The sequence below is a fragment of the Xyrauchen texanus genome, chromosome 1 (genome assembly GCF_025860055.1).
Source record: "Xyrauchen texanus isolate HMW12.3.18 chromosome 1, RBS_HiC_50CHRs, whole genome shotgun sequence".
NCBI classification, from domain to species: Eukaryota; Metazoa; Chordata; class Actinopteri; order Cypriniformes; family Catostomidae; genus Xyrauchen; species Xyrauchen texanus.
Window position 1 is genome coordinate 63164259 of NC_068276.1, and position 26619 is coordinate 63190877.

Below are 26619 nucleotides of genomic sequence, written 5' to 3' on the forward strand. Positions count from 1 at the left end.
ATGACGGCGACTCACAGCTGGAGCAGTCTGTCACTCAGATCAGAAACAGTCTCTCCCTACAAGAGGTAGAGCTGGTGGAGCTCAGGGAACTAGCACTCTCCTATGCAACATCCAATGAGCTTCCAACACCTGGAAAATAAACTCAGTCACCTCACAGGAGACTTTGAAGCTAGTGTTAAGGAGTTAAGAGGAGAGATACAAAATCTGCAGCAGGACAGAGAGACCCTGAGTAAAGAACTGAAAACAGTCAGGGAGGTGCTGATGCTCAGAGAGGGAGAAATACAACGCCTGAGAGAACAGACAGAGCTCCTCACACACACCTGCAAGCAGCAGCAGCCCAGCTCTCCCACCAGCCAGACAGCAGCAGCAGCAGTCCACACTCCGACACCAAACTCCAGCTCTCCCAGCAGCCAGACAGCAGCAGCAGCAGCCCACACTATGACACCAACCTCCAGCTCTCCAGCAGCAACACCACCACCGATGTCACAGGCAGAAGCCTCTGAAGGCCCCCAAGAGCAAGAAAATGCCCTACTGAATACAGAAATCATAATTCTAATTGATTCAAATGGTAAATTCATAAATGAAAAACAGCTCTTTCCTGGCCACAAAACATTAAAACTCTGGTGCCCAAAAACAGATAATGCCCTACAACAACTGAACAAAGACAATCTGGGTGAACCTAGCCACATCATCATCCATGTGGGCACGAATGACCTGAGGGCACAACAAGAGCGAGTGGCAGAATCAGTGACACGGGTGGCCATTAAAGCAACACAAACCTTCCCAACTTCAAAAGTAGTTATCTCCACCATCCTACCAAGATCAGACATCCATCCTCGCACCATACACAGAGTAAACACAGACATCTCATATAGATGTGCTGGAATGCCAAACGTTCACCTGGCACATCATCCCACACTGGACATCCACCACCTCCATGACCACGTCCACCTCCATAAAGACAGTGTTCATATGTTTGCAAAAACCCTTAAAGACGTGGCCTTGGGCCGAACCCCTGGCAGCCTTCCAAAGAACGCCAAAGCACCCACTACCCCTCAGCCAGCTGAGACGGTTTATTCACGCAGCACCACAAAACATCGTCTCTCCACACTCAGCTGAGCCCTACACTACAACCCCTACCCAGAGACCTGCACCCTATCGCCAACTCACTGTACCTCCACCCCCCGCCCTGGGCCTCGCCACCCACATCCTGCCCCCTGCATCTGCATCCTGGACACCACCGCCCATGGCCTGGACCTCCACACCCTGCTCTCTACCACCATCAGCAATACCCTGCACCACAGGACCATTTCTCCTGGCACCACAACCACAGAAGACCCAGAGCAGCTCCAGCGAGGAACAGCATCTCAGCAGAACAACGGCCCAGTCCACATCCACACCCCCACCGGCCCGAGCAACAGGAGCAGCTGAGTTATGCTGCAGCCCTGAAAGGACCAAGCCACACCAACCTAGTAGAGATTAAGGACCTTCTCAAACTTATATGCACACGTCTGGAACAGTAGTCGTGAGTAAAAGAGATGCATACGATATATTTAGAAAAAAATAAAATATATATGTATATATATATATATATGGGTATATGTATGTGTATGTATGTATGTGTGTATGTATATATATATATGTATATATATATATATATATATATATGAGTATAGATGAGTATAGTAGAGAGAGAGAGAGATAGAGAGAGAGAGAGAGAGAGAGAGAGAGAAAAAAAAAAAAAAAAAAAAATCATAATTTGGTTTACACATGTATACTTTGATAATATGTTAGACATAGGTTTGTATTACTCTAGAGCTTTATTAAGATTGTAGAATTTTTAAACTTGACTAAATGAAATCATTGACGATTACAATGTGGAATATTCAGGGTATTAATTCATCCAGTTTTGGTAACAAAACCCAAAACTTAGATTTTAAGAAAAACATATCGAACATGGACATAATCATACTACAGGAAACTTGGCGCAGAACTGATAAAGTCACTCTTTGTCCCTCAGGATACTGTGAAACATCTCTGTCCTCTAGAAAGCACGAAAGAATCACACGTGGGAGAGATTCAGGGGCATCATAATCTGGCACAAACAAGAAATTGATAATTACATCCAAACAATTAAAAAAGAAGAATCACATATCTGGCTCAAAATCAACAAGCACCTTCTCCAAACATCAAAAGACGTGTTCTTATGTGCTCTTTATATTCCTCCCCTGAATCTCCCTACTATAATGAGAACATCTTTGAGACCCTCCACAGCCAAATCAACCACTTCCAGGCCCAGGGAAGTGTGTTGATCTGTGGGGATCTAAATGCCAGAACAGGATCCCTACCCGACTACACTACAGAAAATGGGAATAACCATATTTTCGGACAAAACTTCCCACAAAACACCGTAAACTTCCCAAGGTTTAATTCCGATGCCCAAGTGAATAAAAACGGGAAGCTTCTGATTGAGCTCTGTCAAAGCCTCGGTCTGTACCTCGTCAATGGCAGGGTGAGGGGGATTCTCTAGGGAGGTACACCTACAGTTCATTTCATGGTTGCTCAACAGTAGATTACATGATCACAGATTTAGATCTATTCTCTTTCAGAGCATTCACGGTCAGACCACTAACACCCCTATCAGATCACAGCCAAATTACTGTGTATCTAAAAAGGACAAAACATTTGAACATAACTTCACAGCCCAGTAAGCTGTACAACATCAGAAAGAAATACAGATGGGCGCAAAACAGCACAGAAAAATATGTGACAGCAATGGACCACCCAAAAGTATGCGCACTTATAAACAACTTCCTGTGCAGAGTTTATCCTCATGATGGAGATGGTGTAAATCTGGCCGTGGAGAACATCAATTATATATTTGATTATTTGGCAACTATATCTAACCTCAAATCCTCCAAGAAATACCATAAAACCAAACAAGAGAATGAAAAATGGTTTGATTTAGACTGTAAAACAATGAGGAAAAAATTAAGACAATTATCAAATGAAAAACACAGAAAACCAAACGATGCAGATCTGCGCCATCAATATTGTGAGGAACTTAAACAGTATAAAAATACACTCAGAACAAAGAGAGAACAGTGCACGCAAAATCAGCTCAAAACTATTGAAGAATCGATACACTCAAACAGTTTCTGGGACAATTGGAATTCCCTGAATAAAAAACAACATGAACAAACAGCCATACAAAATGGAGACATCTGGAAAAATCACTTTGAACAACTTTATAGTGAAATAAAAATGAACCCAGAACAAACTCAAATATATGAAAAAAATATCAATATGGAACAAACAATTGGTAAATACCAAAACCCATTAGACTACCCCATCACAGAAAATGAACTGATTGACAAAATCCAGGCCCTAAAAATCAAAAAAGCAAACGGACCAGATGGCATCCTCAATGAAATGCTGAAGAACACACAGCACACATTAAGATTGGCCTTACTGAAACTGTTCAACTTGGTTCTGAGTGTTGGTCATTTCCCTGACACCTGGAATAGAGGACTCATAACGCCCATATTCAAGAGTGGAGACAAATTAGATCCAAACAATTACAGAGGCATCTGTGTGAGCAGTAATCTGGGGAAGATGTTCTGCAGCATCATCAACACAAGACTCGTTCACTTCCTTACCGAGCACAATGTCCTGAGCAAAAGTCAGATTGGATTCTTACCAAATTTTAGAACATCAGACCATATCTTCACCCTACATACCCTGATTGACAAATACATCAACCAAAACAAAACCAAAATATTTGCTTGCTTCGTAGATTTCCAGAAGGCCTTTGATTCAATTTGGCATGAAGGCCTTCTTTCTAAACTTTCAGAAATTGGTGTAGGGGGCAAAACATACAACATCATAAAAACAATGTACTCAAACAATCAATGTGCAATTAAAATTGGCAATAAACAAACGGAGTTCTTCACTCAAGGGCGGGGTGTGAGACAGGGCTGCCCACTATCACCGACCCTCTTCAATATTTACATTAATGAATTGGCTAAACTCCTAGAACAATCCGCAGCTCCTGGCCTCACACTACATGACTCCAGTATAAAGTTCCTGCTGTATGCAGATGATCTGGTCCTGCTGTCTCCAACAGAAGAGGGTCTACAGCAGAACCTGGACCTCCTGCATCAGTTCTGTCAGACCTGGGCCCTGACCATTAACACAACTAAAACAAAAGTACTAACATTCCAGAAAAGACCCAGATGTCAGGGAAAGAGACACAATTTCACCCTTGGTACGACCAAAATTGATCATGCCACAAACTACACATACCTCGGGCTGAAATTCAGTGCAAACGGAAACCTCAACTTGGCCGTGAATGAACTGAAAGCGAAAGCAAGAAGGGCTTTCTATGCCATTAAAAAATCTATCCAATTTGAAATACCAATCAGAATCTGGCTCAAAATATTCCAGTCAGTCATTGAACCTATTGCACTATATGGCAGTGAAGTTTGGGGTCCTCTCCTAAATCACCAATTTGACAAATGGGACAAAAATCCGATTGAAGCCCTGCATACAGAGTTTTGTAAAAGCATTCTTCGGGTACAGAGAAACACACCTAATAATGCATGCAGGGCAGAATTAGGCCAATACCCTCTATTAATCCACATTGAGAAACGAGCCATCAAATTTTGGAAACATCTAAAACTGAGTGACCCCAACTCTTATCATTATAAAGCCCTTAAAAACCATGAAGTGAACGCTGAGAAGAGTCCCATCATCCAGCTGGTCCTGAGGCTCCACACACAGACTAACACGACTAACAATAATCAGCCTCAGGACACGGACACCCTCATCCACACAATCCGGCCCAACCAAATGATAAACAGCACAAAAAGAAAAGTACCGAACTTATTGGAATGAAACAACACAAAAACAAAGTAAACTACAATGTTATTTGACCCTAAACAGAGACTACACGACAGCAGAATACCTGAGTACAGTCAGAGACCACAAACTGAGGAAACACATGACGAGGTACAGACTGAGCGACCACAGCCTGATGATAGAGAAGGGCAGATACAGACAGAGCTGGATGCCCAGAGAGGGCAGGTTATGCCCGTACTGTAACCAAGGACAAATAGAAACAGAGCTGCACTTCTTAACCACCTGCCCTAATTATAATGACATTCGAAAACACTTCTTTCCCAAATTTGAAATGATTTGTCCCAACTTCAATAAGAATGATGCACAAGCTCAATATTTACTTGGTGAACAAAGAGACTGCATTTCACTAGCAGCAAAATACATCAACTCCTGCCACAAAAAGAGGGAAGAGTCGACCAAACAGTGATGCGCCCATTTACACACACACACACACACACACACACACACACACACACACACAAATACACCCACACTACACACACACTACACACACACTACACACACACATCACACACACACACACACACACACACACACACACACACACACTCACTCACTCACACACCACTGAAAGTATACACACTGTTAATTATTATTATATATATATATTATTATTATTATTATTTTTATTTACACACTTGTTCAATACAGAATTTGTTCTACTGTTAATTTTCATACTCATATAAATGCTTTGGCAATACAATGTACAATTTGTCATGCCAATAAAGCTCATTTGAATTTGAATTTGAATTTGAGAGAGAGAGAGTGTGTGAGAGAGACAGTGTGTGTGTGTGAGAGAGAGTGTGAGAGAGAGAGAGTGTGTGTGTGAGAGAGAGTGTGTGAGAGAGAGAGAGTGTGTGAGAGAGAGAGAGTGTGTGAGAGAGACAGTGTGTGTGTGTGAGAGAGAGTGTGAGAGAGAGAGAGTGTGTGTGTGAGAGAGAGTGTGTGAGAGAGAGAGAGTGTGTGAGAGAGAGAGAGTGTGTGAGAGAGAGTGTGTGAGAGAGAGAGAGTGTGTGAGAGAGAGAGTGTGTGAGAGAGTGTGTGTGTGTGAGAGAGAGTGTGTGTGTGTGTGAGAGAGAGTGTGTGAGAGAGAGAGAGTGTGTGTGCTCACACATGCTCACAAAACAATAAACATGATTAAATTGATGAAAACTTTTATGCAATCAAATGTGTTATGCAAAATATTTGTGGAAACAAATTTGTTCTAGTTTTGATGTACAAAGTTTATTTCAGTTAATGTTTGTCTAAATGCAATAAAAATAACAAGGATTTGAATTCATGTTGTCTGCACACTGCGTTATATATCCTTGATGCAAACAAAGAACACATTATTTTAGCCTATATTTTGAAGATTTACACATTTTAATTTCATAACACAATTGAATCGTGTTATTTTGTAAAAAATTATTAAAATTTACTATAAAGAAAATATGTACATTTCATTTTATTTTATTTAAGATTAGTCAATTCAGGGGGTCTGGGTAGCTCAGGAAGACTACCACACCTGGAGTCGTGAGTTCAAATCCTGACTGACTGCAGTCAGGTCTCCTTAGCAACCAACTGGTGATAGGGAGGGTAGAGTCACATGGGGTATAATCTCATGGTCGTTATAACGTGGTTCTCGCTCTCTGTGGGGCGTGTGGTGAGTTGTGTGTGGATGCCGCGGAGAATAGCGTGAAGTCTCCACACGCGCTAGGTTTCCACTTTCCTGGTCCAGGTTCACATTATGAGTCACTCTACATTTAAGGCATTTGGCAAAGAAGGCCCAAGCACACATTGAAATTTATTTCATTAGTGTTTCACCAAAGGTTGTGAAGGCTGTGTTCACAGTGTAACCCGTGATCGGGTTTCTCAGATCTGGTCTGTTTGGTGTGTTCTGCAGTACTGTTGAGCACAGTAGAGGTTCTAGCTTGTTTGGCGTCCTGGTCAAACCCGCTTCAGCACGCCCCGAAAGTTATTGACCTGTTGTCCGGTAAATCACATTAAGGAAACATAAAAGTAATCCATAAGATACCAGTGGTTAAATCCATGTCTTCAGAAGTGACATGATTGGTGTGGGTGAGAAACAGAAAAGTGAAAAACATCTCCACTTTAATTTTCACTTTTACATCTGAAAGTCACATTTTACATCATTTTTCCAACACCAGTGCCAAGCACTTACATCATTGTAGAACCCAACTCAGGCAAAATGTTTAAACTGCCTGTAATTTGCTTCCTCTATCATCAATCTGTCTCTATCATTTGAAACAGGGGCCAGATCAAGGTTTTTCTCCCAGCAGAATGATTGAGCTTCAGTCCAGGTCTTTGGTTCTCAGATCAGAATAAAGTCTTGTGAGGTCTTTGACAGTATTCCTGTTGATAGTAGACGTGACAGCAGACAAATCAATTGTGGTAAAAATTCCTCTTAACCTCAGATCTAAGCACAAATCTGTCGTTTCTCTGAAACTAACCATGCAAAACTAAAAGTTGAATACTTTTCTGGGCCGTCTCTTCTGATAGTTGTGAGTTTGTTCACTGATCAATTGGCTATGATACAAATTATTATAAATAATGCAGCATGAGGCATGTTGATTGATTTTCTGCAACTGAAAGTGAAATTATTTAAAGTCAAATGTTTTTGGAGAAACCTCTGCTGTCCACCGGAAGGCGCAGGAGCCGTTGCCTCTGCCAGGGGACAGAGTCGTCGCAGCCATTTGCCAGGAGGCGGAGAAACCGCTGCTCTCCGCCGGAAGGCGGAGGAGCCGTTGCCTCTGCCAGGGGACAGAGGAGCCCACTGTCGGCTGCCAGGAGGTGGAGAAACCTCTGCTGTCCACCGGAAGGCGGAGGAGCCTTTGCCTCTGCCAGGGAACAGAGGAGCCGCTGCCATCCGCCAGGAGGCGGAGAAACCGCTGCTGTCTGCCGGGGTACAGAGGAGCCCACTGCCGGCTGCCAGGAGGCGGAGAAGCCCATTGCCCACTGCCATCTGCCAGGGGATGAAGAAGCTGTTGCCATCAGCCAGGGGATGGAGGACCCGCTGCTGTCTGCTGGGAGGTGAAGGAATTACTTCCATCTGCCAGAGGGGGGAAGGATCAGCTGAGGACCAGGTGGGTGACGTGCCCACGGGAACTTTTCTCTCTCTCTGTCTCTCCAACTCGCTCTTTCTCTCTCCTTTCTGGTTTCCGTCTCCTCTTTCCCCATCTTGTGAACTCATTACAACTAAATACAAGTGTTTTGCCAGAATCTAAACGCTTCCTTCATGTGGCAACATCTAAATTCAAGGACTATTCAATACGAATTAAGCTCAATCGACAGCATTTGTGGCATAATGTTGATTACCATCAGAATTCATTTTGACTCGTCCCTCCTTTATTTACAAAAAAAGCTAAAATCGAGGTGACAGCGAGACTCTTACAACGGAAGTCAGTGGGGCCAATTTTTGAATGTAAAAATACTCAATGTTTCAGAAGTATAGCCATAAAACAAAAGGAATATATGTGTAAACATGATTTTAAGGGATCACCTCAATTTTTGCTATTAATTGTTTTAAAAAATGTTTTTTTTTTGTGGTAATCAATATTATGCCACACATGCTGTTGATTGAGCTTAACTTGTATTGAACCTGGAATATTCCTTTAATGCATTTTATTAACTAAGTCTATATATTATGACTAAGTCACACATATTGTTTAATATGACTGCAGTGAAAACCCATCATTTTAAAAGCTATTGTTCTTAACAGTTGTCACTTAAATTCCGAGGTTTCTTGAAACTAGCTGCAGGTCTAGTAATAAAAAGCTCTTTAATGGAACAGTTGCACAGTTTCACCTTTTACAGTACTTAACCAAATGTGGGTGGATTCGCTTTATATTCTGTGAGATACTGGATCATTGTACTTATAGCATGTATCATGCATATCACACACACGTGATCACATGTCTATGCATATTTAAACTGTCATATACAGTGGGGTCCACATTTTAAATGTAGAGTTCAAGATCTAACTTAAACATGGAAATACTGTAAACAAACTTAGACCTGGAACTAAATAAATGAAACTTTTTTTTTAATTGTTAATAAGTAACATCACAATGTTAAAAGACATTCTGCAATCCACGCAATTATTCCAATTAATCTTTTTACTCATATTGTAATGCTGATAGTATTATTTGTCATTTAAAATGTGGTATTGCATTAGGAAGAAAAAAGCATTCAAATCTGTAAAGATTAAATTGGAAAAACATCTTGAAATCACAAAAAGTTTCCATTTACCTGCAACATGGAGGAGAAATGAAGGTTTGGTTCAAACTGCTTAGGCTCATGTGTTCTTCCCTGTATATTCAGTTTTTACTCTCTACTTATTCCTTTTACTTGCCTTTAACTACCTACATTATCTTTATGCAAAACCTTGCAGTATGGAAGACTGCGGCTAATTTAAATACTGACTTTGCTTGCAAGAATTTATGAGGTTCTTTATTTAAACACCTCCACAGAATATGGAAATAGATGTTAAAATGAAAGCTAAGCATCTCAGAAATGGTAAAGGTGCAGACACATGAAGCTTTGAGCATGCAAAATTACTTTGTTCACCGCAGAACTGCTTCAAACTTTGTATTCAGTCAAGAGGTCAAAATGTGAAGTTCGCCAAACATGAACTTTGGCACGCAGCAACTATTCGTGATAGGAAAGAGGAAGTTATGATAAGCAGGTTAAGATTGGGTCATGCTGGTTTGAATTCTTAATTCATAATTCATCGATGGGACACATGCAAATGGTTTGTGTGAGTTATGAGTGGTGGCAGAAACAGTGGAATAAAACATACTCAAATGAACTGTGTAAACCGGTTCCCGCTTCTCCCTTTATACTGGTGACGAAACCCGGGATAAGGAGGAAGGTATGCTGCTATGAAATCATCTTCACGACTGGAGGAAGCGTTGATCCCTCGCCAGCATCCACCAGGCGCAACACTAGGCCCTCAAGGATCTGCGGGCAGAGCAGCAACAGCGCTTCGAGACACTCCTTTGAGGCCAAGAAGAGGACCAACGGGCTTTGCGGAGCTTGGCACATCAAGGGTGGGTATGCAGCAGCAAACTCCCATGTGCCACTGGCAAAGATGGGGGCGCAAGATGAAGAGGCCTCTCTGGAGCTCTTCGAGCACATTACCCAAGCTCTGGAACAGCAGTGGGCACAATGGGCAGTCCACCTCCTACCGCTGCTGACCGGGGAGTTCCAACTCGCAGCCAAACTACTCCAGGACGACAACCTCCTGAGGTACCTTGAGCTGAAGAAAGCCGTCCTACGGCAAGTCAGCCGCAGTCCCCAAGAGCATCCCGGGTGGTTCCGAACCCTGACGCTGAACGAAGTCGGCTGCCCGTTTGCCTTCGCTCAACACCCCAAAATCTATATATTCATAGGCGCAAAGTTTTTGTCTTCATAAGTACGGAGCGAATTACAGTGGTATGCAACAGGAGATTCCTTGAACGCTAATTCACGCATTCTTGGTGGGTCTCATTTTAAATCATGTCTTTAATTAAATATGACTTTTAACTCAAGGTATATTTTAATGCTGTAGTAACGTATATAGTCAATTTGACATCACAATGTTTCATTCGGTGTGATTCTCAAAATCCTGATCGGAATCGGAGCTAATCAGATCAAAGCAGCAGCGAAGCTCCCTCCGTCTTTTTCGATCTCTCGTTCGTTCGCTCGCCCACTTGCACATGCTTGTACGCAATACAGGACATTTAACATGTCATTTGTGTATGGTGAATAAAAATCTAGTACAGTACCAATATCAGCCACCAGGGGCAACCCCAATGTAGGCTTGATCACGATGGGAGAAAGGTGCCTGATGTTGTTCCTGTCAGCCTACTCAGCCTTACAGGCTCAAAATGGTTAGGACTAGGGATGTTGACCTGGTTAAGGCATCTGCTGCCTGCCAGGAACAATTCCAGGCACCTCTGTAAAATAGGCGTCTTTGATGGACCTGAACTTGTGACTTTGAACAAGGTCGTGTGCTTTGCATTGAGTGCTTGAGGCACATTTCCCTGTGCTTTTGCATGAGGGAGAACATTTTTGAGTAACATTTATCACCATGAAAATGACAACATGTTTGTTTGAGTGCTAAAACTCCATCCAGAGACATATCATTGGGTTGACTGAAAATGAGAGTAGTTCTTCGGGTAGACATTTTAAACACTCTATCTTTATCATTTTGTAATTATTATTTTAATAAACCAATATTTTTGCTACATATATATATATATATATATATATATATATATATATATATATATATACTACATATACTATGTACTACAGTACGCTCGCAACGTTATGCAGCAAAAATAATCAAGATTACAGTTACAGCTGTCACAATGACTGTATATAGTCATGAAAAGTGTCAATTACAGCAATCATTTTCAGTATACTCCAACTGCACCAAAATGTTCTTTTTACGACCAAATCTTTGGGCCGTTGAGTGCATGAATGCAAACAAAACTAAGCAACTACATATCAGCGGATCTAACAAACGGATGAGCAGAGTTCTTTGAATCAGAGATCGGACCACGGCGCGGTACAGAAGCAGAACGTGCGGACTGGTGCTGCTCTCGTGCATGCTGCCTCAACCAGAGTCCACAACTGACTAGAGCCAAGCATAATGATGGAATGTGTCAATGGGATCAAACAAACACTAAAAACCACATCGGAGAATACAATAACTGGGATGAATTGACAAACAAGCATTTTTTTCATTCTTTTTGTAATCGAAGGGGCCGGAATCGCCGTTCCGGACCATTCCGGCCCAATTTAACCCCTGGTCTGAAGGCATATCAGTAATGCTCACTATCTAAATTACACCATGTGCACTTTATTCAAAATGTGAACAAAACTTTTTGTTTTACATGTAGGGTTTGGAGGAGTCTGTATTAGGGTACCCCCAAGAGCTCTGACTCAAGTTGAACACTGCTCCACAAAACATGGAGTTTTTGTTCAGTGTAAACGTACTGAAGATTAGCAGAGAGGCGGTCATTTCATTAAGTGATGAGCTGTTTCCTCACAACATCAGTTTATTCAGCGTAGCATCTCTGCCATAGACATCCAGTCAAAAAGAATGGCCTCTGGTCTCCTCGCAAGTGTACCTCTGTGTTATGCTTTGTTTTGCTAACCTCGTAGGCTCCACCTTAGAAGAGGTGTTCTGCTTACATTAGGAGTGTTGCTGTTGACTGGTTACCAAAGGAAGTGAAGCATGGTTGAGCCAATAACTGGACGGGAGACCTCCTTTAGACAAACCAAGGTTTCTGCTGAAAGAGGTTATAGTGAGGCCAGCAGGGGGAGCTCACATTTTCCTTTATTTGAGTTACAGGATAAAGAAAAGTATCAGTTTGATATAATTTATATAGCAAAGGGAAAAAAACACACTGCAGAAGAAATGGTCATATCTGTTGGTGTAATTTTACCTTTTATTTTTTGAGCCAATCAAATGTTACGTTATTGAGTTATTTGGGAACTTGTGCTACCACTGTTTTGGCAGCCAATTTGGAAGTTGGCCGAAAAATTCAGTTTTTAAAGACCTAAAAATGTTCTATTAATACAGAAATAATAACCACTAATACATTATCAAGTGTGTTTATTTAATTAAATTTTTTGTTTATTTATATATTTTATTTATTAATAAAAAAATTTCCCTAATCTGAAATGCCCAATTCCCAATGTGCTCTAAGTCATCATGGTGGTGTAGTGACTCGCCTCAATCAGGGTGGTGGAGGACAAATCTCCTCCGCCACCCTGGCAAAAAGTTGCCTCCGCGTCTGAGACCATCAATCCGCGCATCTTATCACATGACTTGTTGAGCGTGTTACAGTGGAGATGTAGCACGTGTGGAGGCTTCACGCTATTCTCTGCGGCATCCACGCACAACTCACCACACGCCCCACCGAGAGCGAGAACCACATTATAGCAACCATGAGGAGGTTACCTCATGTGACTCTACCTTCCCTAGCAACCGGGTCAGTTTGGTTGCTTAGGAGACCTGACTCTCAAGTGTGTTTATTAAAAATAGGTTAACCCTGGCGTCTTGGCCAAACTTCGGCCCATATTTCTCTTGTATTGCTCTCATATATCTTCATGTTTCAACAGTAAATAAAACAATTAACATTAAAGAAAACATACATTTGCAAACTGACACCTTTGTTACAGTCACTCGCTCTGACAATCTCTGCAGAACTCCCCATAGGAATGAATGGGGGGACAGCCTCCCCTCCAACCTCTCCTGCAGGAATGAGAGCACTGACCTAACTGCGCACCTCTGTGGGTCTTCAGCCCGGGAAGAACACCAATTCGCGAACAAGCACCACTTTAGGGTGTAAAGTTGCCTGGTAGAAGGGGCTCTGGCTTGGTTGATCGTGTCTACGATGATAGGTGGTAGATCAGCTTGATCTTCCACATCCCGTCCCCATCCCTGAGAAAGAAAGTTCTTCCTCAGGGGAATTCGCCAGGGAGGGCGAGAGTATGAGATCCAAGAACCAAGTCCTAGTGGGCCAACAGGGGGCCACTAGGGTGACTTGTTCCCCCTCCTCCCTGACCTTGCACAGCACCTGTGCAAGAAGGCTCACTGGGGGAAATGCGTACTTGCGCAGCCCCGTGGGTCAGCTGTGTGCCAGCATGTCTTCCCCGAGGGGAGTCTCCATTCAGGCATACCACTGCGGGCAGTGGGAGGTCTCTCGGGAGGCGAACAGGTCTACCTGAGCCTTGCTGAACCATTCCCAAATCAGCTGGACCGACTGGGGTGAAGCCTCCACTCTCTGCTGGGCAAGCGTTGTCAAGATAGCGCATCCGGATCGGATAAAGACGTGTTTGCCCTGAATTAATGGGAGAAACCTCCGCAGGGCAAAGAGTACAGCCAACAACTCTAGGCAGTTGATGTGCCAGCGCAGCAGGGGCCCTTTCCAATGGCCCGCGGCATTCCAACCCAATTTGAAGGTGTCGGTAGTGACCAGGACTGATTGGGACACCAAGGGGAATCCTGTCCTCAGAAAGCAGAGGTCTGTCCAGGGTTTGAATGTTTGGCGGCAGGTGTGGGTCGTCTCGGGACTCGAGTCTGGAGCCAGTGCTGAAGCGGTCTCATATGTATCAACACCAGTGGCGCGACCGCCGCGGAGGACGCCATATGCCCCAGGAGCCTCTGGAAAAGTTTTAAAGGGACCCCTGTGCCCAGCCTGAAGGCGGCGAGACATTTCAGCACTGACTGCGCGTGCTCATTGGTGAGGGGCACTGACATTGAGACTGAGTCTAACTCCATGCTGAAAAAAGAGATGCTCTGAACCGGGGTGAGCTTGCTCTTTTCCTAGTTGACCTGAAGCCCTAAACGGCTGAGGTGCCTGAGCACCTGGTCCCTGTGGGCGCATAGTAACTCTCGGGAGTGGGCCAGGATAAGCCAGTCGTTGAGGTAGTTGAGCATGCGGATGCCTGCTTCCCGAAGCGGAGCAAGGGCTGCCTCTGCGACCTTCGTAAAGATGCGAGGGGACAGGGACATGCCGAAGGGGAGGACCTTGTACTGATACGCCTAGCCGTCAAACACGAACCATAGGAAGGGTTGATGTCGAGGCAATATTGAGACGTGGAAGTACGCGTCCTTCAGGTCTACCGCTGCGAACCAATCTAGATGCCGAATGCAAGTTAAAATGTGTTTTTGCATGAGCATTTTGAACGGGAGTTTGTGCAAGGCCCGGTTGAAAACTCTCAAGTCCAAGATCGGTCGTAAGCGGCCTCCTTTCTTGGGTACAATGAAGTAAGGGCTGTAGAAACCCTTCTTGTCGCTGACAAGGTTGGAGGGACAGGCTCTATCGCGTCTGTGTAAGAGGGTCGCGATTTCCGCGTGCAGGGATTTGGCATGTTCAACATGTACAGCGGTAAAGCGGACGCCCCCGAAGGGGAGGGGGGCCTGGCAAACTGAATTGCATAAACGAGCTGGGAGACAGGGTGTCTTGTCCACTTCGTGCATCTCGAACAAGTTCAGCCTCAGATGATGATCGCCTGCCCGAGTGAGCACAGTTCCTGCAGCACGTCGGGATCAGGACTACCCAAGTGCAGATCTTTAAGTGCCTCAACCCAGTTGAGTCATCCGCGTCAGATGCCGGACCGCTCTCCAATGCAGCGGCGAGCTCATCCAGCTCGGGGGGCTTAAGAGGATAGGCAGGCTGGCTGTGAGGCGAGCCGCTGTTGCCTCGAGCACGGACGGGAGTCAACAAGCGTGCCGGGGCGAGTGGTTTGCGTGGGCGTACCCGTGGGAACCGAGCCCACTGCCATCCCCAGATCGCCTCCATCGCCAGCTGGGTCATCCTCAATTCTGTGGGAAGAAGGAACGACGTGGGGTGTGGCTGGAGTGGCGTTCCTTCTGTTGAAGGAAAGCCACGACAGCAACGTTGCCATAGTCATGTTCTCGCAGTGAGAACATGAGCCATCCACAAACGCTACCTCGGTGTGATCATTAAATTAGATGAACATACCTCTCAATTAACAAAATTGACGTCATCAAAATTCAAATCCTTGGAAATTGTAGATAGACGCTAGCTTGTGTCAGCTTCGTGCTTCTGACTGACCATTATACTCCAGACCTGGCGCCCGCTGCACGTGACCTCCCCACTGATCAGAGATCAGCTCACACAGCTTCAGTCCCACCACTACTATAATGGTCAGAAATATAAAACTGACCCTAGGTCAGTGTGGCTGATGTCATCTTTGATTGACAGGTGTTTCTCTTGGTTCTTCGTTCTTGTGTTGATGAACATGTTGAACTACCAATCAGTTCTGGGGTGGCCTCAGGGGGGCCAATGAGATTTCAATTGCCGCGCATCTTCAAATCGCCACTGATATCAATTGCCTAGAGTTGTTGACTGTTTTCTTTGCCCTGCGGAAGTTTCTCCCGTTAATTCGAGACAAACATGTCCTAGTCAGGTTAGACAGCACCACTGCGGTAGTGTACATAAATCGCCAAGGAGGCGTACGCTCCCGTCACATGTCACGACTCGTCCGTCGTCTCCTCCTTTGGAGCCAGCAGCGACTCAAGTCACATCCACTCACATCCCTAGCAAACTCAATGTGATAGCGGACGCAGTTCCGGCTGTCCTCCGGTCGCCGTGTTGTAGCAACTCCCCCTTGCTGAGGCTGGATCTACCACCGCGCCACTCCCACTTGTCGCCTAAAAACACATGTAATGTATTCACCACTTTACCTCCACGCCGGGTAGGTGTGGTCTCCGCAGGGTCTTTTCCCCCTGAAAGAATAGGAAATTGGGTAAGACCCCCTTCCCTCAGTGCGTGTAAGGGCCCCGGCTGTCTATTGCTCTCTGCGAGAAAAACAGAGAGAAAAAAGGCCCAGCCAGGCTTGGCCCGTTCCCAGATTGGCAAGCATCGCCTTGTTCCCCTATCTAGGGTAACCAAAGGACTCCGACTTTTTTGGGGCATTGGGGAAGGGTACGTGCAGTCTGATACATCCGGTCGTCTGGCACGTATAACACCTGCCCGCTCCTGTGTCAGAACACGTACACGGCTCAGCGCATGGCGTGAGTTAAATTGGACCCCTAGTGTCGCTTCTCTTGTGTCCTTTCCGGCCACGTCGCTGAGCCAAGCCACTGTAGTGGCCGGACCATTTCCGGCTCCTCAGAAAAAACCTGAATGAACTTGACGTATTTCCCTGCCTTTATACCGTATGTCCGGGGCGGGTATGCAAATACTAGTTGCCAACTTCTCATTGTCCTTTTTTCATAGATCAGAGGCATATTCGGTGCTCAAGAGAGACCCCTAGTGTCGCTTCTCCGACACAACGTCTCGTTCTCTTCATCAGGGAACGGAGGTTACATTCGTAACCTAGACGTTATGTTTATGCATATTTCTATTTTCTATATAAAATTGCTAAATGTTATATTTCTAATACTGCTAAATATTGTTAGATTTCCTATTTGTGCTTTATGTAAAAAAAAAAAAGAGTGTTATGTGCATTTAGTGAATTAATCATATTCATTTGACAAACCTGCGTTATGACGTCATCGCACGCTTCAGTTGGGTGCGTGCCTGTGATGTGCTTCATTCATAGTAAAGACAGCGATGAGAAGTCATCACATCAGCATTCTTCGTTAATCATAATATACTTCTTTTCAGGTAACTGAGCAACAAAATGCACAAAACACACTTCAGTTTGAAAATAAACACTGTTAAACCGAATACTAATGATTTGTACGAGTTGAAAGCAGTTCTTTTCACTTTATTAATGGTTTGTCATGAGTTCAGTGCGGCCGAACACATGGTTAGCATGGGTGCTCCTTGATTAGAGCGACAGCCCGCAATATGCAATAAATGGTCAAAATATAGCGATGTAATTCTGATAATGTTGTTTTAGAGTTATAAATTATCATCGACTTACATATTTGGTCATTTAACCCCCCTGTGATCTCTGTTAACTGTGAGTTATGTATTATATTTTGGTTGAGTGAATTTCATATGTGTCTTAATTGAATGTAATACATCAGACAATAGACTACTAACTGCATAGCTACATTCATTAATTTCATGTCAGATGTATTAAGGATATATGTATTAATGAAAATGTTATATCTTGTTTCAGTGCTTATGTGTACATTCTGGAAATATTATCCTGCTTGTAAAGAATATGAGATTTGAGTGTCACTCTGTCAGTTGTAAATACTGCATATGAAAAATGTTTGAAGTTATTTGTGTTTACAACCAGTCATTAATATGCAAAGACGTGATACCACTAATGTAAAACGCATATGCTGTTATTGGGATTCATGAAAAGACAGCGATGAGAAGCCATCACATCAGCATTCTTCGTTAATCATAATATACTTCTTTTCAGGAGGACTACACATTTCCCTCCGTTTATGTATGTCCGGGGGCGGGACATACAAATTCTGTCTGCCAATTTCTCATTGGCCTTTTCTCATAGATCAGAGATGCAAAAGGAGCTCAAGAGAGACCCCTAGTGTCACTTCTTCAACACAACGTCGAAGTGAGCGACAGACGGGGAACTAAAAGATTTTAGCAGAAGTTAACTTCTGCAAAATAATGTACAATATTTACAGTGAGGTTGCCAGTAAATTGAGCCCAAACACAAGAAACACACTCTAAAAGTATCGATACTTCTGAAAATTTCGATCCTCACACAAATATTGATTCTTAATAATTTTTTTCTTTTTTAACTAGGGGGTATTATTATTTCATTACAACGAACAATAATCATAAACTTCAAAGTGAAATAAAATGGATTAAACTTTATTAGCAAATAATTGTGCAGGATGGAAACTGTTTCTTCTTCTACTCATCTTAACATTCATAAATGTTTTTTTTTTTAACACTTTATTATCAACAAGTAGCATGTACAAAATGTCCATATTACAGCAAAGGTGCATATCACATGCCTCACGATACAATATAAATCAGAGTAAGACAAGAAAAAAAAAAACAGATAGAGAGTAAATGGTCTGCACTTATATAGCGCTTTACACATTCACCCATCCACACTCACATTCACATTCACACACCAATGGTGGCAGAGCTGGTGCTAGCCTGCCATTGGGAGCATTATTAAAGAGATTGTTCCAATAGAAAATAACATGAGGAGAAGAGATACTCTCTTTCAGAAATAAGGATCTCATTTTATAATTGTTAGATTTTAACATGGAAAAGCAAATCAAACCAACTGGAGTATTTTCAGGTCTGGGAGGACAGACAGAGAGTGCAGACATATAAACACCATTTCTAGTAAGTAAGTAAGTAAAGTTTATTTATAAAGCGCTTTTCACAGATAAAATCACAAAGTGCTGTACAGGAGGATAAGTAAAAACAAACAGTATAAAATGTATATACATATGTAAGATTAAAGTGACACTAGTGAAAACCCATCAACCAAAAGCCTTCTTAAATAAACATGTTTTCAGAGCCTTTTTAAAAGAGGCAACAGTGTCTGCCAGACGCATGGACAGGGGCAGGGCGTTCCACAGTCTGGGAGCTACAGACTGAAATGACATGTCCCCTCGGGTCTTATAACGAGTCTTAGGGACTGCAAGTAAGTTCTGGCCAGAGGACCGGAGAGTGCGGTCAGAGGAATACAGCTTCAAAAGGTCCAGGATGTAATGTGGGGCCTGACCATTTAAGGCTCTGAAAGTCAGCACTAAAATCTTAAAATCAATCCTGGATTTTACAGGGAGCCAATGGAGATCCAGTAAGACTGGTGTTATGTGAGACCTTCGAGGGGCACCTGTTAAAAGTCTAGCAGCAGAATTTTGAACAATTTTTAATTTGTTCAAAGCAGACTTATTCAGACAGATAAAAACAGAGTTGCAGTAGTCAAGTCTTGTTGATATGAAAGCATGAATTATTATTTCCAGATCTTTCTTTGATAACATTTTGCGAATTTTAGAGATGTTCCTAAGATGATAAAAACAATTTCGGACGAGCTGTTTAGAGTGTGTCTCCAAAGACATGGCCTGGTCAAACACAACCCCCAGGTTTTTGAGGCTGGATTTGACAGAGCGGCCCAGAGAGCCAAGGTGCTGTTTGATCAGCGGGATCTTATGGGCTGGGGCAAAAATCAGAGCTTCAGTCTTGTTTGAGTTTATCTGCAAATAGTTTGTGGCTAGCCAATCTTTGATGGAGGACACACACTCTAAAAACAGAGACAAACGATGAAACTCAGACTCATTAAAAGAACAATACAACTGGACATCATCAGCATAGAAATGGTATGATACATCCTTGAAACAACCAATAATTTGACCAAGTGGCAAAATGTACAGTAAAAACAAAATCGGACCCAAAACTGAACCTTGTGCCACTCCACAGGACAAATTGGTCACATTGTTCACAGCAACATTAAAGGTTCTGTCATGAATATATGTCAACTCTGTCATGAGAGTTTAATTGGAAGTCTTTCAATCTTATAATAGAAATTCTATACCACCCAAATGAGAAAATGTGGAGGGAATGTATTCAAACAGATCATGGGATTGGAAAATATCGTCTAAGCCAGTCTATTTTAAAAGTGTTGTTCATAGCGCTAAAGTTGATACAATTTAAACCACCTTTATCATATGAATTTAGTATTACTGATTTCTTAATGTAGTAAACATACAGTCAGTTAATGTACATGTGTGTTTGTCAACATAAAGTGACTGAGCAGTTTATGAGAAGTGAGAAATGTCTTCTGCTTTAGTGAGCAGAACTCTACCCTTGATTGACAGATCTCTCAGCAACCAATCAGTACCTTGTGTGTATTTTCAATAATTGGGAAAAAATTGCAGGGGCACCTAGTCTTATTATCTTTAATTATTTTAACCCCAAATAGGTGACGCTATCTCTTATGGGAACGACTCGTTCACTGATCCGTTCTAAAGCATTCACTCTAAACTCCTTTCAGAGAGCATACTCTGCTCTGATTGGTCAGATGTCCCCAGTCTGTTGTGATTGGTCTACCGCTTAGTGTAGTGTTTGAGGGCGGGTCAAAGCTGTTCACGAGCAGCCAATGAAGACCAGAGGCAGGTTTTTTTGTTACTAAATTACATAGGTTATTACAGGAAGTAAGTCTGGAATTACTAACGACTTGTTTCAGGTGTTCAGAATCGGTTCTTTCTTTTGGGAGTCAATATCTCTTTATATTTGAAACTTTGCAGACTTAATTTACATTCACAAACAGCGATATAACACACTACATGAACGGTCATATTTCAAAAACCATAATAGGTGCTCTTTAACATTATACACAACAAAATATCTAAATCACATTACCATCCATACTTTCAAAAACATTGAACCAATGAACAAATACTGACAAGATGGGGACTGAAACAATATTAAACAATACACAAACATATCTGCGGTAACTGATGTTATTTTGTGTAAAACAGATGATGTATGTTGATGTTCTGGTGTCATGATAAAAGTCTCTAATTACATATTTACAAATCATTAATCATAATGAGTTTTCACTTTAAACAGTTTGTAAATTCACAATTTTCAAACATGTTAGTTTGATATTGATCAGTGCAAATATGTTTGTTTTAACATTCATTTTGTACATTACACTATTAAACGTGTTTAAAGTGTCATGAATTCTATGATATTATTATTTCATTCCAGAGACCTGACTTCAATTTTTGTATATATATATATATATATTCCACCAGATGGCGCCATTTTTCTCATGTCTGGCCTATGGGCGTGGGCTGAGTTGTGCGTGGATGGCGCGTGAAGCCTACACTGCATCATATTATGTCTCCACGGTAACTAGCTCAACAAGTCACGTGGTAAGACACGCAGGTTGACGGTCTCAGACGCAGAAGCAGCTACACCACGAGGACTTAAAAAGCACATTGGGATTGGGCTTCCAAATTGGGAGAAAAAAACAGTAAAAAAAAAAAAAAGGAGTTTTTTTTGTACGCTTCCCTCGGATAGCTGCAGAACACAAGTATGATGTCGTCAGCAACTTTTTTACAGATCAAAAAATTATAATATTAATTTCCATGGCATCTACCTTGCTGTTTGCGTGCGTGTGTGTGTGTGTGTGTGTGTGTGTGTGTGTGTGTGTGTGTGTGTGTGTGTGTGTGTGTGTGTGTGTGTGTGTGTTCGTGCGAGAGCCAGCTCTGTGACTGTGATATGCACTATTCAATGCAGGAATAATGCAAAAGCAACTAATGACAGAAAAAATGGTAATGACACAAAGTTTACATCACAAGTCATTTGTTTGTCGGATAACGTGTATTTGCCACACAGCCTCTAACTGGAACGCCATTCTGTACCATGCAGTGAGGTTTTGCATAAATGTGATATAAAGAACACTTGAAAATGTTTATGTTTGACATATTTTTACAGGTAAATCATTTTAACCAATATATCAATGTATGAGCTCAATCCCAGCGAATGACCAATAGGAGGATGGTTTGCTTTCATGTGAATTTTATCGACACAGTTTTGGTACATTTCGAAATGCATCTTGTGAAATCAAACAGAACCAAGAGGAGAATGCAACACTGTAACAATTTTAGCCCCTATTTTGGCAAAAACACAAACTCATGCCATTAGTCAATACTGCTGTGTCAGTCTGGTCAGGATGCTCAAAAGTCTACCTATGAAATCACCACCACTAAAATATAATAAATATAATATAAGTTATTGTATAACCAAACACCTCCCACCACCATTCCTCTGTATTTGTAGATAAGCGGTTGCATAACAGTAAAATTAACCTTTAAACAGTCCATGGACACAACCTGTGCTGCATGACAATAAACCTTGAACATAACCTATATTAAACAGAGATACTTGAAAGAATCGTAACAAAAATAAATAAATAAATAAATAATACACACTTCAGCTTTAAAGGTAATTACACATTTCTGTTTCATTGTATTATAATCAGTGTTACCCGTGTTCTCATGTTGATCATAGAAGTCAATTAATATAGTGGTCAAATATTTTTCCATTAACAACAACAGCGCAAATATTGACTTTGACTTTAGGAGAGTTACCACAGAAACATCATTTCTGCCCATTTTTATTTGTTTCATAATTACAGTAATTGCAACATGGCATGAGTTCTGTTTAAAGTTCAACACTATATTTCCTCTCACATTTCACATTTGTCATTTTAGATCAGTCATATGCAAACAGTAAATTAAGTTATGTATAATTGTATTTTGAAGTATTCTCCATCAAGTCATGTAAAGAATGCAATCAGAAATACTCACATTTCAATGGTAGTCCAACATATGTGTTCTGAATCCACTTATTATAATAAAAACAACATTAATGTTATATTTTTCTTCTTTGGTCTGCTAGTAATACAATCCTCCTTGTGTCCGTACAGAGAGAAAAGATCTTCGAAACCAGGATTCGTTGTATTAAAAGTCACTCTACACCTTTATCTAGATCATAAATTTAAGTAGAGGCACGTTTGAGACAGTCTTTATAACAGTCAAAGGACAAAGTCTGACATTATGCTTGCTTTCAAACTGTTTAAACACACTTCAATTATTTTCACTTTGATGCTTCCTTGTACGATTCATGTGAGGTCACTAACCAAGTGCTAACAACACAAACAATATCCATTATTTTATATAATGGGTTGCGTTCAAATAATGGTGATAAAACATCCAAACCGTGCATCAGAGGAACATAAATTATATAAAGCTGAAAATCACTCAAGCTAATGACATCACCTAAAAAGACATTAACTGGTCTGGTGTTATAAAGCACAAAATCATGAATTCTATGATATTATTATTTCATTTCGGAGCCCTGACAGTTAAAGCGTGTGCACTTTCCAGCATTTGTGTCTGCATGGAAAGTGCACACGCTTTAACTGTTATTAATAGTTGATCAAACCATATTTGCAAATATATGATGTTGTTAACAGTTGTATGACTCCTATATGGGCCGATGCACTTTGGGGCCGATCAGGGGCGGTGGTTCGGCCGTGAAACGGTGAGCCGCCGTGATATGCAGAAAAGGACAGCGATGATTTCTCTTCCCAGTCCAGCCCTGTCCATATGACTAAATACACACTCAGCATAGGCATTACTGACGGGGACAGACAAAACACTGGATACCACTTTGAGCAATTCAGTCACTGCTTTCTTGTCTGGTGCCAGTTCTTCTGGGATGCTATCGTTCAGTACAGTGTAGTCCTGATGCATTTTGTCTTCGTCAATGCCCAGAGCTAATTTGTCGACCAATCGATTGAGCGTATCCATTCCACGGGATAACTCAGTCGCAGACAGCTAGCGTTAGACATAACTGGACCATCAAAATCAAAGTTAGCCTGTAGGTATAGAACAGCCTTTTCAAAGAAGCTGAGAAATTCTGTGAGATCCACAATTTGTTCATAGATAGCTCTGCTGGTTTCATGGGGGTCTTCGTAAAATTCCAATAGCCCATATTTAACACCCTCATCTTCATGTAAATATTGGACTGTGTATGGATATAGTTTGGCATTGCCCCAGTTTGATGCATCAGAACAGACAGAAAAATATGGGGTATGTTTCAGTTCTGTAGCTAAACGCTCCTGGCTGTAAGGCGCTAGGACATTTTGAACTAAAGCTTCACTTTTTGTTCTTCCACATGACATGTTAGTGGCAATGCTCGAATCAACAGCCACAATCCCACCATGTGAAGTTGTAATATAGAAATAGTATCATTTTAAATAAATAATCAGGGAGGGACTTCTGTGATGATTAGGCTTTGATTAGTTGTTTTCTCTCATGAATTTTAGTTTGAGTTCAATCAGGCATGCATAGACATTAAAACTGCAGACAAAAACCAACAACGGTGACAATTTAAAAGCATTGTACAGTTGAAGTCTACACACACCTTAGACAAATACATTTAAACTCAGTTTTTCACAATTCCTGACATTTAATGGTATAAATCATTCCCTGTCTCAGGTCAGTACGGATCACGACTTTATTTTAAGAATGTGAAATATCAGAATAATAGAAGAGAGAATGATTTATTTCAGCTTTTATTTCTTTCATCACATTCCCAGTGGGGCAGAAGTTTACACACACTTTGTTAGTATTTGGTGGCATTGCCTTTAAATTGTTTAACTTGGGTCAAATGTTTTCGGGATCCTTCCACAAGCTTCTCATAATAAGTTGCTTGAATTTTGTCCCGTTCCTCCAGACAGATCTTTGTCCCCATGTGCACTTGCAAACTGTATTCTGGCTTGTTTTTGGTGGTTTTGGAGCAGTGGCTTCTTCCTTGCTGAGCAGACCTCAGGTGATGTCCATATAGGACTCGTTTTACTGTGGATCTAGATACTCATCCACCTGTTTCCTCCAGCATCTTCACAAGGTCCTTTGCTGTTGTTCTGGGATTGATTTGCATTTTTCACACCAAACTACGTTCATCTCTAGGAGACAGAATGCGTCTCCTTCCTGAGCGGTGTGATGACTGTGTGGTCACATGGTGTTTGTACAGATGAACGTGGCAACTTCAGGCATTTGGAAATTGCTCACAAGGATGATCCAGACTTGTGGAGGTCCACAATTTTTTTGATTTTCCCATGATGTCAAGCAAAGAGGCACTGAGTTTGAAGGTAGGCCTTAAAATACATCCTCAGTACACCTCCTATCAGAAGCTAACTGGCTAAAGGCTTTTTCTGGAAATTTTCAAGCTGCATTAAAGGCACAGTGTATGCACTAGTGTATGTAACTTCTGACCCACTGGAATTGTGATTATAATTAATTAAAAGTGAAGCAATCTGTCTGTAAACAATTGATGGAAAAATTACTCATGACATGCACAAAGTAGACGTCCTAAATGACTTGCCAAAACTATAGTTTGCTAATGTGAAATCTGTGGTTAAAAAATTTGTTTTAATGACTTCAACCTGTAAACTTCTGACTTGAACTCTAGATAAAGCAATTATATATATATAATTAATATATATAAAAAGATTTATTTGATGCTTCAACACAGCACTGCTACATTGTATGTGTTCTCTGTAAAGTCACATTATGCCTTTAAATTGTATTAAATTGTCCAGCAACAAGTAGTTCGTAAACTTAAACTTTTTTAAACGTTTTTTCCAGTGCACTCACAGAGAAGATAATCATTGCATTATTTCAGGTTAAGTGCAACCGAAAGTGAAATTACAGTTTGTCTGTAATGAGATAACACCAATCTACTGATGAGGCCTGACTAGTACTTCGGTCCACAACCGATCATACCATGAAGACTCATAACTGAGACTTGATAAGCATATTTTTGCTATCAGTGCATGACCCACATTTGTTATGATTCAGCAGGAAATACTAACTTTAGCGAACAATGCTAAACTTTACTGCAAAGGAAAGAAAAGCTCTACTGGCCAGCACATTGTGTTAGTTTCAGGCTTTGCTCATATTAAAACTGGATTTTAACTAAATAAAAAGAGCTGCTTTAAGATCCATGCAGATCTGTAGTGGTGACCAGCATTCAAATCAACATACAGTTCCAGTGGTGTAAACAGATGTAAACACACACACACACACACACACACACACACACACACACACCTCATGTTGGTCTACCTATCATTATGAGGACTTTCCATAGACATAATGACTTTTATACTGTATAAACTATAGATTCTATCATCTAAACCTAACCCTACCCCTAAACCTAACCCTCACAGAAAACTTTCTGCATTTTTACATTTTCAATAAAACATTGTTTAGTATGATTTTTAAGCGATTTGAATTATGGGGACACTAGAAATGTCCTCATAAATCACATTTATAGCATAATAACCTTGTAATAACCAGTTTGTAACTTACAAAATTGTCCTCGTAAATCACAAAAACACGCACACACATAATACACCAATACACACACACACACACTCACACATACAAATACACACACACTCACACAAACACTCACACACACACACACACACACACAAATACACACACACAAATACACACACACACACACATTCGCACACACACATACACACACACACACACTCACACAAATACACACACACACATTCGCACACACACATACACACACACACACACTCACACAAATACACACACACACATTCGCACACACACATACCCCCACACACACACATATACACACACACATACACACATACACACACACACATATACACACACACACACACAGTCACAGGCTGCATAAAGGCGCTCCCTTTTGCACCATC

At 41.6% G+C, this 26619-nt stretch overlaps 1 protein-coding gene across 3 annotated transcripts in view; it reads right to left on the minus strand.

Moving 5' to 3' along the window:
• The window catches only part of LOC127643294 (macrophage mannose receptor 1-like), a 42896-nt gene extending 20072 nt beyond the window's left edge, over nucleotides 1-22824 (minus strand). For 2 of the 3 annotated variants that reach the window (XM_052126015.1, XM_052125999.1), the window contains exon 1: nucleotides 22655-22824. The gene's annotated coding sequence lies outside the window, so the exon portion shown is untranslated. Of the gene's footprint in view, nucleotides 1-11904; nucleotides 12006-22654 lie in introns of those variants that run through there. The other variant, XM_052126006.1, reaches the window with a different exon arrangement.
• Nucleotides 22825-26619: the final 3795 nt, after the last annotated feature.